The sequence below is a fragment of the Nannospalax galili genome, unplaced genomic scaffold (genome assembly GCF_000622305.1).
Source record: "Nannospalax galili isolate Female #2095 unplaced genomic scaffold, S.galili_v1.0 scaffold311, whole genome shotgun sequence".
Taxonomy (NCBI): Eukaryota; Metazoa; Chordata; class Mammalia; order Rodentia; family Spalacidae; genus Nannospalax; species Nannospalax galili.
In genome coordinates, this window is record NW_008330298.1 from 917,534 (window position 1) to 934,027 (window position 16,494).

A 16,494-nucleotide genomic window follows, 5' to 3' on the forward strand; every position below is an offset into this window, starting at 1 on the left:
GTCAAAATGTACAACATGAAAACCATCTCTGAGGTCAATAACATACAAAGCTACTACAGGAAGAATCAAGGTCAATACTAAAATAAGTGCTGATAATATAATGTGGGAGTCTGTTCGTGTGCTGGTTGGTTTTGAAAACTTGACACAAATGGTTTTGAAAACTTGACACAAACCTAGACATACCTGTGAAAAGAGCATCTCAGTTGCAGAATTTTTCTCTATCAGAATGGCCTGTGGGCATGTTGTAGGGCATTTTCTTGAGTGTTAATTAATATAGTAGAGCCCAGTCCACTGTGGGCTATGCCATCCCTGGGCACACGAATGAAAATGAACAAGCCAAGGAAAATAAGCCAGTAAGCAGCATATCGCCATGATCTCTACTTCAGTTCTTGCCTCCTGGTTTATGTTCTGAGTTCCTGCCTTGGAGTCTGTTGATTATAGACTGTAAAATATAAGATGAAATACACCCTTTTCCCCCAAGATTTTTCTGCTCAGTATTATCATAGCAAAAAGCAAGCAAACAAGCAACTCTCCCCCCAAAAAACCAAATAAACAAAAACAACAACAAAACCCAGACTAGAACAGTTAGAGATAATTATTCTATCTTCTGTATTTCAAAACTGGAAATGGGTCACAGTGCATAATCTCATGAAATCTTCAAAAAAATACTAGTTGCATGTGTAAACTAATAGAGAAATAATAGCTGTGTTAAAACAGTGGCGCTTGGCAGTTGATTCTGTTCATTTTTCCTATTCTCCAGCCATGGGAACCTCATATTCAAGTCACACATGGTATAACTCTAAATTGTGACGTTGTAAACCTAACATGAAAAATATAAACTCATTTTCCTAACATTGCTATATTGATTTGTGATAAAACAGCCCCATAAGCTGCACAGCAATGTCTAAACAGATAGGTCTTCCCTTCCAGAAGAAAACAAACCTATTGATTTTTATTTATTTTTTATGTTATGTGTATGAGTATTTTGCCTACATGTATGTATTTTCACCCATGCATGCAATGCCGTCAGAGGTTAGAGAGGGCATCAGATTCCTCATAACTGGAGTAACAGATGGATAGTTGCTAGCCACTGTGGGGTTGCTGGAAACTGAACCATGGTTCTCTGCAAAAGCAGTCAGCGTTCTTAACTATTGAGCCATCACTTCAGCCTTCCTGTTGGCTTTTGAAGCAGGATCTTATTTCATCTTTGGTGGTGTAGTTATGGTAATATGGCTGATAGTCACATTCTTACCAAATAATGGATCTCTGTAAGTTTGAGGCTAGCCTGGTCTACATAGTGAGTTCTAGGACAGCCAGAGCTGCATAATAAGCCACTGTCTAGAAATAAAAATTAAAAAAAAATAATTTATGGATCTCATTTCTGTCTAATTATTTATATAAAACATTTCTCAGTTTTATCAACCATTCTGGTTCTGTAAATAGTTGCTTAACATTAGCAAATATACAGCTAAAATTTCAACCCCAGAGTTTGGGCCAGTTATTTTCAATTGTCTCAGATATGTAAGGGAAGTTCAGTTCACTCAAACACTACTTCTTACCCAGGTTTCACTTCACTCACCTCCATCCTTTCTGTACTATGAGTTTGTTCTTCCTGGATGTGTGCCATATGGACCTTTAGTAACTAGACACCATTTTCATGGTCAGGGATGCTCTATAAATTACATTCCAAAGATTAGATCATTGTTAATACCTTAGTTTAGGATTAATATATGCTTTTGAATATAAGACTGTGGGAGACAGGCTTGAGCCTAGGGTGATATTGCAACTGTCAGGGTCAAATGGTTTCCAGGAATCCAGGCTCTGTAATCTGAAACCTAGTATGCTAATGAGGCATCCTTCCATCTATTCTGTGATAGGATGTTAAGTCTGTTATGCTAATAAGATTCTAAGTCTGTTATGCTAATAATGTATCCTACTTGCTGTACTGTAATAGGATGCTAAACCTGTTATGCTAATGAGGTATCCTACTTGCTGTGCTGTGATTGGATCACTACCCCTATATAAGCTTGTGCCTTCCTGCAATAAAGCAGACCTGTGTCACTGAACCTGGTCTCCTGTGTCTGAATGTGGCTCTGCTGACACAGTCTCCTCACCAGCCCTGGGGTCCAGGACCGGGCAGAAGCAACGACGACAGGAGGCAGCACAAGGCAAGCAAAAGAGCTGCCTCAGCACCAAGCGAGCAGAAGAGTGGCCTCAGCCCAGGGCAGGCAGAAGAGCAGCCTCAGGCCAGGGCGAGCAGAGGAGCAGCCTCGACGCCCATGAGAATGAAAGAGTGGCACCCACGAGAACGGAGGAGCAGCCGCCGCTGGCAGTGACCGCATACGAGTATTTCTTTTAAAGTACCCCTTTAAGACCTCTTGACATCTGAGTTGTTTTCATAATTTCAAACATATGTATCTGCATATAATAGAAATAATTCATGTTATAGACAGATGAGATGACATGACTAATGCTCAGGGAGGTGGGGTTCACAATACTTTATCTACCTGATTATGAATATATCCCATAATAAAATTGAACACTGGATTGATGTTAGTCCTTTTCTTAAATGACAAAATAAAATGAACAGAGTTATCTTACTGATTACTGAATCATTTGAAACATACCTTATATTGCTGATTAACAACAAAAGGAAGAGTAGCATCAAATGTTAATAAAAATGCTGAAACACATTTATTTAATTTTTGTGGCTTATCTTGTATATTTATTGTTCATAGTGATATTTGTTTTCTTTAATATGCTTCTAGTTTATGGGATGCAATTAATTATAGTCTATGCTAAGAAAAGAAAAATTACTTGAAAGGCCTGCTAACCTATTGGAAATTGTATAATAAAATTGATTGTAACAAAGCAAATATAGTATATAAAAATTTACCTTTTACTATTATGAATGAAAATTCATTTCAAATGCAAATATAGCATATTAAATACAAAGTTGGCATCGTGGCACATGCCTGTACTCCCAGCACTTAGGAGGCAGAAGCAAGAGGATTAAGTTTGAGGCTAGCCTAGTCTACATAGTAATTTTCAGGTAAACGAGGCCTATATAACAAGGCCCTACTTTTAAAAATAAATCTCCCCCTCAAACAAAGGATCAAACTGGTTATTTAAAATATGAAAAGAAGTTTTACTAGTGAGAGTTGAGGGATGCATTATATTTCTCTCTACCCCTTGTTCCACTATGTTCCATGAGGTGTAGAGGTTCAACTGTAGATGTGTCGCATAGTACTTGGCATTTCTCAGATATGTATTCTCTGTGTCCAAACAGTTTTGGAATCCTGCAGTAGCCTCTATCTGTTGAAGAAAGGAGCTTCTTTGATGAGTGGTATACAGTGTGCTTGTCTGTAAATATAAGGATCCACATTTAGCATATGGTAAGAAATTTCATTTGTCTAGAGATATGAAAGAGATAGGGTTTTCTCTAGGATCTACATCCTCTCCTGTCATGTGTACTTGGTTGAGTTTACAGTGCCACCCACAAGTTCACTCCCATTGAGAAGGCTTTAAGTGCAATTAGGTAGCTGTTGGTTGTCCCCAAGATAACAGTGCCAATACTGCACCAATAGAGGTAGGTTGCTCATGCCAGTCGTTATGGTTATTAGGCTTTAGGGATGGGTTAGAGTACTGATTGTTTTTCTCCCTTGGTAGTTTGCATATTATCATCTAGCATTAGGATAGCTAAACTTCTGGTAGAAGGCCTCCAGGTCAGTTCCTGCTTCATGGTTCCAAGTCCTGTATTCAAAGAATGTCCTGTCTCCAACATAAAGGTCTTATCTACTAGTTCTAGGAGATAACCAAAAGGTTTGGCAATAGCCTGTGTTATTTTGGGAGTCTCCTGGACCACTCTCACCAACCACTCAAAGGGAGGTCTCTTCTGTCTGGCACTGTGTTCCTCGCCAAGCAGCTCCCAGGTATACATATGCACTAATATTTAGACATTGTATGGGCATTTCACATGGGGTATCGGGGACATCACATTTCCCTCTGGGGTTTCCTAGGCCCCCAAGATTAATTCACCTCTACTCTTGTTCCTCCCATCTCTCCTCCTTCCTCCCTCTCCAGTCTCAGTGTCTCCATTATCCTCACCCTCCCCCAATAACACCTGCCTTCCACTATCACCCCTCTCCTGACCTCCCTCCTTCCCCCACACCTTGGCTCCTCGCATGTCCCTCCCTCCCTTCCTCACTACCAAACACTCACACTTTCCCCACCTCCCCTCTGGCAGCATCTGTTCCTTGCTATCACCCTCTTTTGGATTCTTTCTTAGGAGAACAAAGGGTAGAGAGACAACTAATTCATCCCTCAACTCTAATCAGTAAAGCTTCCTTATACAACAGAGTGCTATGTACACGGAAGGCCACAACTGTCCAAGTTTTAAAGAACAAGAGACTGCAGAGTGTGGATCCTTGGAGGGAACTCCAATATTGAAACTCACCCACCCATGCCTCAGGGACCATTACAGAAGAGGGGGTGGAAAGACTGTAAGAGCCAGGGCTGGTTCATGTCCACAGGGAAGCAGAGGCTTTCAGGACACTGGAAACTTGCACATGTGAACTTGTGACAATGGTGACACTGAACACAGGAATCATGCCAGCTCAATTAAAAAAGGGACCAGAGGGGAGTAGAGAAATGAGTGGCAGGCTGACCCTAGACTGAGCATTATTGGAGAATGACTGAATAGCTAATCCTATGCAATGATGAGGGAAAATGATTCCTACACAGAAGAGAAAATGCAAGTGCTCTTGACACCTGCTTGGTTTGTCCAAGAATTTCAAGGAATTCAAAACAGATAACATGAAAGGAGAGAGTAAAGAATAGTAGAGCATGAGTTAAGAATGATGACAAGGGTAAGATCATGTAATGGACCCTAGACATTGTCAGGACTTTGTCTTTTTGTTAAACGAAGGTAAGAAAACATTGAATAATTTAACAGAGGCATGACACAGTTTGATTTAAAATTTAAATATTTGGGTAATAGATTATAGGTAACAAGGACAAAACTTAGGAGTCCAGTTAGAAAAAGCTTTTGTGATAATTCTGGTGATAGATATGTGGGCTTAGTTATTTCTTTGTTTTCATTTCACAGTCCTGTGTTGTTTTGTATCACCTTGTGCTGGATAGCTTTAGTGTCAACTTGACACACCTGGGTTGAGGGAGCCTCACTTGGGGAACTGTGTTCATTGGACTGGCCTGTGGCCATGTCTATGGGGCACCTTCTTCATTGTTGAGTGATGTGGGAGGGCCCAGCCCACTGTTGGTGGTGCCACCCCTGGGCAGGTGGGTCTGTGTTGCATAAGAAAGTAGACTGAGCAGGGGACAGGGGAGCAACCCAGTAAGCAGCATTCCTCCATGGCCTGTGCTCTAGCTCCTGCCTCCAGGTTCCTACCTTGGGCTCCCTGATGAACTGTGACCCGGGAGATGTAAGATAAATAAACGTTTTCTTCCCCAAGTTGGTAATGGTCAGAGTGTTTTGTCACAGCAACGAAGAAGCAAACTAAGACACACCTCTTCTATCAAGTCCAAAGTCCCAAGTCCAAGAATTTAGAATCATTTAAACATTTCTAAAATTTTTTAAAAATGCTAGAGTAGAAGCTATTGTATTGTGAAAAGATTGGTATACCATTCCATTTCTAATCATTTGTGGCTATGGCTGGTTCCACTGCCAGAACGGTACCTCAGTAAATCCTAGAAATGCTGAATGAAATGTATTAACAATTCTTTTATATAAATTTAGCTAAGTTTTGCAAGAAAACAGGTGAAGTTTCCAGTAGTATAAGCAATGAAAAAAATCTGAAAATGATAAATTTAAAACATCTAAATCTTCAGGTGCTCAAACTGGGTGCTACAAGGAAAGAGGTCTATATGGCAATAATAAAACGTAAGTGCAGGGAGTCTGCAGAGCCTCTGCAGCCGGTACCTGGGCTCTGAGGCTCCTTGAGTCAGGCAGATTTGGCGAAGTCACAGCTCACAAGGTTATCCGCTGCATGGGTGTGGCTCTGGTGCTGTGACAGGCCAGGGATGAGATGCCCAGAGCTCTGAAGGAATTTAAGAAGATTTTATTCATGTGTATGACATAGAAAACAAATTCTTCCTCTACCACCATGAATGAAGACCGGTATTTACCCAGCTTTGGGATTTAGCAACAGATCCATTAAGTAGAAGAGCCGTTGTCTAGGATCAAGGATATCTGCCTGGCCTTATTGTATTTATGGACCGTCTCAACTTCCTTGTTCACTCTGCTTTGCTTGCTTTGCGATACTTGGCAGACTCTTCTCTGAACAGAGAAACAATGGAAGGAGACTTGATATAACGCTAACATTGCAAAATGTTATACAGAAGACTCCAGGAGCAATAATACATCTGGGCTCTGAAAAGTATGGCATCCTTTAGTCCTACAGTATGGCTGATGGTGATATTTTTAATGAAATGAATTCACATCCCAGGAAAGAGAAGTTTTTTGTTTTTTGTTTTTTGTTTTTTTTCTGGGAACTACAGTCGTTTTGCACATAAATGGTCTTCATATATCTTGGAGAAATCTATGTGAAGAGGATTTGCTAAAAATTAAAGGTGTTGGCCTGGAGCGATGGCTCAGTCATTAAGAGTACTGGCTGCTCTAGCAAAGGACCTGGGTTAGATTCCCAGCACACATGGTAGTTAACAACCATCAGTAACTCTAGTTCTAGGGGATTCATCTCTTTTGCATGACTCAGGTGTACTTATATGCATGCAGGCAATACACTCATCCATATAAAATAATAATAAATAATTTAAAAATTCTAGGTGTTATTAGCTTTATTTTTCAAATGACTTCAAAGATGCATGGTGTAAATCCATTCAGATTTGAAAACAAAGATTTGGCAACAGCAATAGCATCAACCAAGGTCATGAAAGCTCAGCAAGTTGTGAAAAGTGAAGGCGGGGAAGAGATGCTAGATCAAAGATCCTCCTGTGGAAGTAGAAGAAAACAAAGAGCTTCTGAGTGTCCCACAAAGAAACAGGTCAAAGCAGTGTCGGGGTTGGCTCACACCCAGAGGGTGGAGCTAGCTGGCTGAGCACAGCTGCAAATTTTTTATCCAGATCCTTTTACTGGTGACTTAAACTTCGGTTTGGGGCTCAAGGACTGTAAAAACAAACAAGAGGCCAGGTTTCCACTGTTGTGGTGAACTGTCAAGTGCAATTTGAAATAAGTTATAATGAAAAGTTTCTAGATTACATGATTGCATATGCTACATTTTACATTTTATTGGATATTTTATCTCACTGATTGGTAAACAGTACAGAGGCTACAGGTGGAATTTGTTTATGGAGTATTTTGATATTGTTTTCCTTTGCTAAACTGCCTCATGTTTTCTAAAACTATAGGTCCACAGTTAAAAGCAAATGAATACGTAGCTTTATTGTCTATTTTACATGAAGCACATGATTTAGGAAAATGTCTCTCCTCCTCAAACCACAGGATCTTTCAAAAGAGAAGCTGTGCATAGCCGAATTTGTGCATGAATTGCTGAATATTTTTGTCAGCTTTTCTTCATGAACAATAAATGACACGTGCTTTGGAACACCACTAAAAACTGAAGCATTTTATTAGCTGCCTTCTATGCCTTTTTTGTTTTGCCAACCATGTTTATAGAAAGGACATTAGTATTGATATTTTTCAAATTGAAATATATCCATTTGAACATAGAAGTCCCTTAAAAATATTACTTTATAAAAATATGTACAATCTTATTTGCTATAATTTTAATAAGGTTAACATAAAATCACTTAAAAAGAAGGAAACATATAGTAGCAAAGTGTTTTTGGAAATATTTCAATGTGACCAAATATGGCTGTAGTTGACTACTGTTCACTTTGATTTATATCAGCTCCTGAGAACTGGTCTACCATGTTCCCATGAGCAGCTGCAAGTGGTCTCTCGGCCTAACTTATCCTGTGATGACATTCTGTCCCGCTAGAGAAAAATAATAGTAGTACAGAACTGACAACCTTGAAACTAGAAAACAAAATTCAATGCCTATAATGCCATAATGCTACTTTGGTAGAGACTAGCTTCAAACATGAGCTGTCTGGCAGAAGCCTATTCAGTAAGTGTTCTATTACTGACTTCTGTGTGGTTATTATGAGAATGCTGCAGTCACACTGAATGAATAAAGACCCTAAATAATACTCATAAAGAAGTAAAGCCAGCATTGGCCCCTTAATCTTACTTCTCATATCTCATGAGAAAAAAATAATTTTAGTGAAGGTAAGATATTTACATACATATTTGAAGAATTAATTACATGCATGTATTGTTATCTTAAAGCTCTAAAATATGTGACAACTAATATTTTCTTTTTTGAAGCCCAGCTAAATCTTATGTAATATAAACATGGGTTTCTTTGCATTTTAGTTGATTCTCTTTTAGAATAAATTCAAAGCATTCAGTGTTACTGAAGAAAAATAATTGTAAAATACCATCACCAAGAAGGGATTTGAGTTCATTAAGTTTGTGGCTTTTTGGAGGGAGAAGTAGTGAAAACATAAGAACAATTTTTTTCATTTGTCTGGACTCTGTTTCAAGTGATGTGCACAAGCAGAAAATCTAGGTTTTCAGGGCACAGTGTTTTAATGCATACTGCTACTTGCTCCCAGAACCCAGAGTACTGAATAAAGAAAACAAAACCACATCATTTCTATAGCCATTAAACAAAGTTTACTTTCTGTTTTAACAGATGTTTATTTTATTTTATGTTATCACACATCTTATTAAAAAAAAACCATAACCCCTTTACAGTAATGGTTCAGTACAAATACGTATGTCAACTTGATGTTTGTGTGTTCTAAGTATTCTTTTATTCCAGATCATATGGAGCAATTAAGACAACTATAATGACATTTTTGAAATACATTGCAAAATAATAAAATGTAACAGTTAAAACTGAAAAAAGTACATGCTCGTATGAACTCACAGCAGCTGTGACAGCATTCATAAGACCTGCTTAAACTCAAGCCAGATATAATCCCAGCATGGAGAGGTGAGTTAGGCATGAACTCTCACCCCTCACTGAGGAGCTATTGATGATTAATAGCTGCTGAGGGAGAGCTTTCCTTAAGGGAGAGTTGTTTTTTAAGGGTGTGGCCCCTGGTGAGTTGATTACATGCCACATACCCAAGATTTAGGAAGAGCACAAATAAGACTTAATTTTTTTTTTAAATGAAAAGAGGGAACAATATTGTGTGGGTAGGGATGGGGTTGAGATCTGGGAGGAGTTGGGGAGTGGTAAGTGAATATGACCAAAATACACTGCATGAAATTCTCAATGAACTAATAAAAAATGTATGGAGGCTTGAATGTCAGTGATCACTACTTAAGGGGAAAAGATAATACTTTTACGTATTAAGAAAAATGGGATTCAGAACTAAATTGTTTTAAGAAAATCAGTACTTTTGAAAAAGTACATTGTGGGACTGAGCAGATTTAGAAAAATTTTGTGTTCACATAGTACATCTAATTAAGTGTGTATACCCAGAGTGCATTAAAATATTCATAATTAAGTAATAAGAAAACAAACTCTATGGCTCACAAATAACTAAATGTTTGAGCATAGTCTTCTCCATATAAGATATTCACAGGAAAAATAAGGACATGAAAATATATTTAATTCTATTATCACTAGGTAAATGAAAATCAAAAATATATGAGATACCACTTCACACCAACTAGATTGACTTAAATCAAAATAATTAACCATACTTATGGTATTAGTCAGCTTGGGCTGCCACAATAATTACCCGGGTTGCTTAAATATCAGAAATTTATTTCTTCATAGCTCTAGTAGTGGGATAGTAAAGGGTCAAATTGCAGCAGGGTTTTGATCTACTGTGGCTCTTTTCCTAACTTGAAAATGACTGCTTTCTCATTGTCCGTCCATGGAGGAGGGCTGAAAGCAGGAGGAAAGGATAGAAGGAGAGAAAGACAAGGAATGGGATAAATGAGTAAAGAAAGAGTGAGAGAGAGAAAGGGGAGGGGAGAGCAAAAAGAAGGCTATCCAGGAAAAATGTTATTTCTTCTCGGGGGCTAATGTACTGTCTTCTGGCAGTGCAATACTCATAACTTCATATAGTTTTAATTACCTTCTAATGATCCTGTCCTCAGACAGTCATATTATATATTCCACATTTTGTTTTAGGAACTCAATATATGAATGTTGGGAAGGGGTCACAATTAAGCTTATAGTCTTAATTGTTGGAGAAATATAAAGGAATAAAAACTGTCATGCAGTATTTGCAAGAAAATAGTTTGATAGCTTTCTAAAGGCTTAAACATGCATATTACACATCATATATTCATTTTATTTCTAGATATTTATGCAAAACAGAGGATCATATGTCCGCACAAGAATGCTACATGAATATTCATAGGAGCTTAATTTGTAGGAACCTAAATTAGCAACAACCTAAACACCCATGAACAAAGAAGAGATATGTGTAATATAAACTACCATATCATGAAATACTACTGGGAAATAAAGAGGGCAAACAAGATGGTTCGGTGGGTGCAAGAGCTTGCTGCAGAGCTTGATAACATGAATTTAATCCCAGAGACCTATATGGAAAGAAAAACTGACTCTGGCAACTTATCCTGTGGCCTCTGCAACCATGCTGTGGTGGGCATGAGAATTTGCTCACATATATGCACTCACACATACACATACATGCACACACAGATAAATATTTATAGTAAAATATTTTAAAATATTAAGGTAAAGCCAGGCATGGTGGTGCACACCTTTAATCTCAGTACTCAGGAGGCAGAGGCTGGTAGATCTCTGTGAGTTCAAGGCCAGCCTGTTCTACATAGTGAGTTCCAGGACAGCTGGGGCTACAGGGAGACCCTGTCTCAAAAAAAAAGTCCAATAAATAAATAAATAAATAAATAAATAAATAAATAAATAAAATATTAAGGTAAAAGAAATGTGCACATGCTACAGCAGAATAATCATAAGATGATTATGCTAAATAATTATGCTAAATAAAAGAAGGCAGACCCAAGAAAATAGCTGATAATGTATTAATGCACTTACATAAATTTCTAAGAATAAATAAAACTAATCTTTAGTGATGGAGGCAAATAGTGGGAGGGAAGACTATGGAATGATGATGGTGAGTTATCACAAAAAAAAGTTATCAGGGATTTTAGGGTGATACATGTTAATTATCATGAGTGTTATAATTTTTTCAGGCTGTAAGCATGCTGTATATTTGACTAAATGAATATTACTTGAGGATACTTACATAGGAAATCAAACTACAAAGATAAGCAAGGAAACTGTCACTACAAAAATTACAAGAGTTGATCTCTGATGGTGGAAGAGACAAGCAGTAGTCAGGGCACATGAATGGCTTATAGATGCTAGAAATGTTTTATTTCTTCACCTGCGTGGTGCTTTCATTGGTGTTGACTTTGCAATTATTTGTCAAAATGTTTTCTTTATTCCAGAATTTGTTTTAATTTACAATAAAGAAGAAAAATAATAAACAATAATACAATCTAAATAAATACTGAAAGTATAACATTAGTGTGGGAAAGTTTAACAATAAAGTATGGTAAACATAGCTAACAGTTGCAGTATCTAAACCTTGTAATCCTCCATTAATTTCTATGTGTATACTTAAATTCCCCTCAAACCTCAACAAATCTCACATTTTAAATATATTTACATACTTAGAACTCACAGAATTTCATATCTAACTCTTCTCCATTACCTTTGAAACATGTATCAAAGGGTTCATGCACATTTTTACCCGAAAGTCAAGGAGCCATCCAAAAAATAATGTCCTAAGGTCATATAGGCAGAATTTTAGAAGCATTCCTGTTAAATCAGGAGTGGAAGAATATTATTTGTTTCAATCCTGTCATTTAATGTTGCCTGAAATCTGTAGCTGATATTATAAACAAGGAAGAAAAGAAGACAATAAAGCAATGAGTAAAAAAAAAAAAAAAAGAAAGGCTGAGACCTTAGCAGACAGCCTGAGAGTGCCTGATCCAACCTCCATCCTATAGGCTGAGCTCAGAGCAAACCAGCAGAGAGTGCTTGTTCAGGCCTCCCTCTGGCATAGGGACTGAGAACTCAGGGGAATACCTGAGAGAACCTAGATCCTGCCTACATGTGAGCTTGCCCAAATCACACCATACCTAACACCCTAAGTGGGATTACATGAGACCCCTCCCACAGACCCAGGGCAGACCTCTGCCCTTTGGTAGGATAAGGCTGAAACCTTAGCAGACAGCCTAAGAGTTCCTGCTCTGAACTCTATTCTCTGTGGTAGGTACTGAGATCTCAGCAAAACCAAATAATGCCTGTTCTGGCCTCCCTCTGGCATAGGGGCTAAGAAATCAGCAGACCACATGAGAATCCCAAAATTGCCCCTCCCTTATGGAACATTCTAGTAGGGGTCCAATCCTTAGAAGGAAGACTGAGTGTACCTGACCAGAACCTGACTTGGGCTTCTGTGGGAGCTCCTGAGTAGCTGATCTGAAGCCATCAGTTTCCTCCAAAATAAAACCTAAGAGAACCTGAGATCTGGACCAACCAGCTTTACATAACCAATAAGAAAATGACCAAGGCATCAAAGACAAAAGAAAAATGAGGAAGAACCCACTAGAGGGATGCTTTTGGAAGCCTGTGTCAAGAAACTCCAGTGGACTCTCACGTGAACATTTGAAAATTGCCCTGTTCTGACTTTTTTCTAGTGCCCTGTCTAGAACTTGTAATGCTAATTACTCTTGCCTTTACTTCTCCTTCAAATCTCCTATTCATGATTCAAGGACTTTCTTCTCCCTTTAGAGACAAGAGTTATTCATTGGGTAACCCCTTAAGAGGAAGGCATGATAAGAATAGGAAGTAGGAACTGTCTGGGCAGTTAGGGTAAGAAGACCCCCCCCAAAAAAATGTAGCCAGTTTCTTGGCTAAAAGTCAAAATGCCCCTGTGCCTGTTAGCAACATACTCTGTTCCAAAGGCCAAAAATGTCAAAAGTATTTGGGAGCTTGTATCTAATCCTTAAAAGATTTTAGGGTTACTTCTTCAGAGGGGGGAATGTTTGAGGGGAGGGAATAGGCATAGATTTGATCAAAACACCTTATATGCATGTATGAAATCCTCAATAAAGTTTTTGTAAAAAAAATTAAAAAAGGAAAAGAAAATGACCAAGACAAATCAATAATACAAACAGAAGCAAACTTCAACTTAATTTTCATACCAGAATCACAAACAACCAAAGAAATTCACATGACAAAATCACAATGACAGAATAATAAAATGGAAATCCAAAACATTCTACAAGGAGAACCCCCTAGAAATAACCCAGGGCACAGAATTCAAAAGAACAATCATAAACATAATCAAGGAATTCAACAAATTTAAAGAACACACAAACAAATCAAAGAACTAAAAGAAGACAGGGATGAACGTCTGAATGAATTCACTAAAGAGGTAGAAACACCGAAGGAAACTCAGGCAGAAATGAAGAATGACATGAAAAACTCAATAAGTCAACTTGAAAAAACACAGGAAAGCCTCACTGCTAGAATGAATGGAAGGGAAAACAGAATCTCGACACTGGAGGATAAAGTTGAAGAATTGGACCACTCAAGCAAAGATTTGGAATTAAAAAAAAAAAAAAACCCAAGAATGGAATATGCAAGAGATGTGAGACACCATGAAAAGACCAAATCTACACATCATAGGCATAGAGGAAGAAGAAATTCAGGATAATGGTATTTAACAGATCTTAAACAGGATTGTAGAAGAGAATTTCCTAAAATTAAGGAAAGACATCCCCATACAAATACAAGAAGCACACAGAACACCAAATAGACAGGACCAGAAAAGAAACTTCCCATGGAATATCACAGTAAAGACATTAAATGTACAGAACAAAGACAGAATATTGAAAGCAGCAAAATAAAAACAAGTTACATATAAAGGAAACCCTATCAAAATTAGAACTGACTTATCAATGCAAACTATGAAAGCCAGAAGAGCCTAAACCAAGGTATTTCCAGTTCTAAATGACAATAGATGCCAGCCCTCAATACTTTACCCAGCAAGAATGTCTATTATACTTGAGGGGGAAAGAAAAATCTCCCATGACATGAAGAGCCTGAAAGAATATATGTCCATGAAGCCAGGTCTTCAAAGAATACTTGAGCAATACAAATAGATGAAGGAACAACTACACCCCAGGGACAATGAAAGAAAATAAATAAAGAAATAACAGAGGAAACAACAAATTAGATAAAGAATGCAAACAGAAATCAAACTATGGCAACCAGCACACATCTTTCAATAATAACTTTAACTATCAATGGACTGAAGTCCCCAGTCAGAAGACACATGGTAAATGAAAGGATTAAGAATCAAAATTCATCTTTTTGCTGTCTGCAAGAAACCCATCTCATCTTCAAGGACAGGCACTACCTTAAAGTAAAAGAATAGAAAAGAATATTCCAAGAAAATGGCACTAAGAAACAAGCAGGAGTTGCAATTCTAATATCGAACAATATAGACTTCAAAGTAAAACTAATGAGGAGATAAGGAGTGTCACTTCATTCTGATCAAAGGAACAATTAACCAAGAAGATATTACAATCCTCAATATATATGCACCAAACCCTGGTGCACCCAGATTCATAAAAACAATAGTACAGGGCTTTAAGACACATATTAACCCCAACTCATTAATAGTAGGGGACTTCAATGCCCCCATCCCCATTAAACAGATCAACTGGACAAAGAATAAACAGAGAGATATATGAATTAAATGATACCATACATGAAATGGACCTAACAGACATCTTCTGAATATTACCCCCAAGCACCAAAGAATACACTTTCTACTCAGTACCCCATGGAACTTTTTAAAAAATTGACCACATGCTGTGGCACAAAAAACTTCAACAAATACAAAAAATTTTGAAATAAGTCCATGTATTCTATCAGACCACAATGCAATAAAGCTCGCAATCAACACGGGAAGAAGCCCTAGTCACTACACAAACTCATGATGATTAAACAATACACTCCTAAACAATGAGTGTGTCAAAGGAAAAATTAAAAAATAAATAAAAGAATTCCTGGAATTCAAGGAAAAGGAGAATACAACACAGAACAACCTCTGGGACACTTTAAAAGCAGTTCTAAGAGGGAACTTTATAGCTCTAAGTCCCTACATCAAAATTTTAGAAAGAGTCAAATAAATGACCTAACACTGCAACTCAAGACACTGGAAAGGCAGGACCAAATGAAACTCAAAGCCAGCAGAAGGGAAGAAATAACAAAAATAAAAACTAAAATTAATGAAATAGAAACAAGAAAACAATACAAAGAATCAATGAATCTAAGAGCTGGTTCTTTGAAAAGCTAAACAAGTTAGACAGACCCTTAGCCCAGTCAGCCAAAAGAAATAAAGAGCAAATCCAACTCAATGAAATCAGAGCTAAAAGGGGAAACATCACAACAGATACCCAAGAGATCCAGAACATTATAAGGGAATATTTTAAAAACCTGTTCTCTACTACATTTGAAAATCTAAAAGAAATGTGTAGATTTCAAAAATCACGGGAACCACCAAAGTTAATCCAAGAAGAGATCAACAGTTTAAACTGACCCATAATATATAAGGAAATTGATGCAGTAATACAAAGCCTCCTGATTTAAAAAAAGCCTAGTCCCAGATGAATTTACAGGAGAATTCTACCAGACATTTAAAGAAGACCTCCAACCAATACTTAAATTATTCAAAATGATAGAAACAGAGGGAGAATTCCCAAATTCCTTCTATTAAGCCAGCATCACTCTAATACCCAAACCAGGTAAAAACACAGCCAAGAAAAAAAATCTATACACATATCCTTAATGAATAAAGATGCAAAAATTCTCAAGAAAGCACTATCAAACCACATACAGATGTACAACAAAAACTTCATTCACCATGATCAAGTAGGCTTTATTCCAGAGATGCAGGGATGGTTCAATATACGAAAGTCAATAAAGGTCATCAATCATAGACTCAAAGACAAGAATCACATGGTCATCTCAATAGATGTAGAGAAGATCTTCAACAAAATTCAACATGCATTTGTGTTCAAAGTCCTAGAGGGAATTGGACTGAAGGGAACATACTTCAACATATAAAGCAATATACAACAAACCCACAGCCAACATCATTCTAAATGGAGAAAAACTGGAAGCATTCACATTAAAATTGGGAACCAGACAAAGATGTTCACTGTCTCTACTCCTTTTCAAGAGTGCTTGAGACTCTCGCTAGAGCAATAAGGCAAGAGAAGGAAATTAAAGGAGTACTAATTGAAAAAGAAGAGGTCAAACTATCACTTTTTGCAGACCATATGATACTATAATTTAGAGATCCAAAATGTTACACCAGAAAACTCCTAGATCTGATCAACACTTTCATTATAGTAGCAGG

At 37.5% G+C, this 16,494-nt stretch overlaps 1 pseudogene; it reads left to right on the plus strand.

The window, feature by feature from the left end:
* The first annotated feature begins 4,881 nt into the window (after positions 1 to 4,881).
* On the plus strand, positions 4,882 to 7,114 carry LOC103743002 (annotated as a pseudogene).
* The last annotated feature ends 9,380 nt before the right edge of the window (positions 7,115 to 16,494 follow it).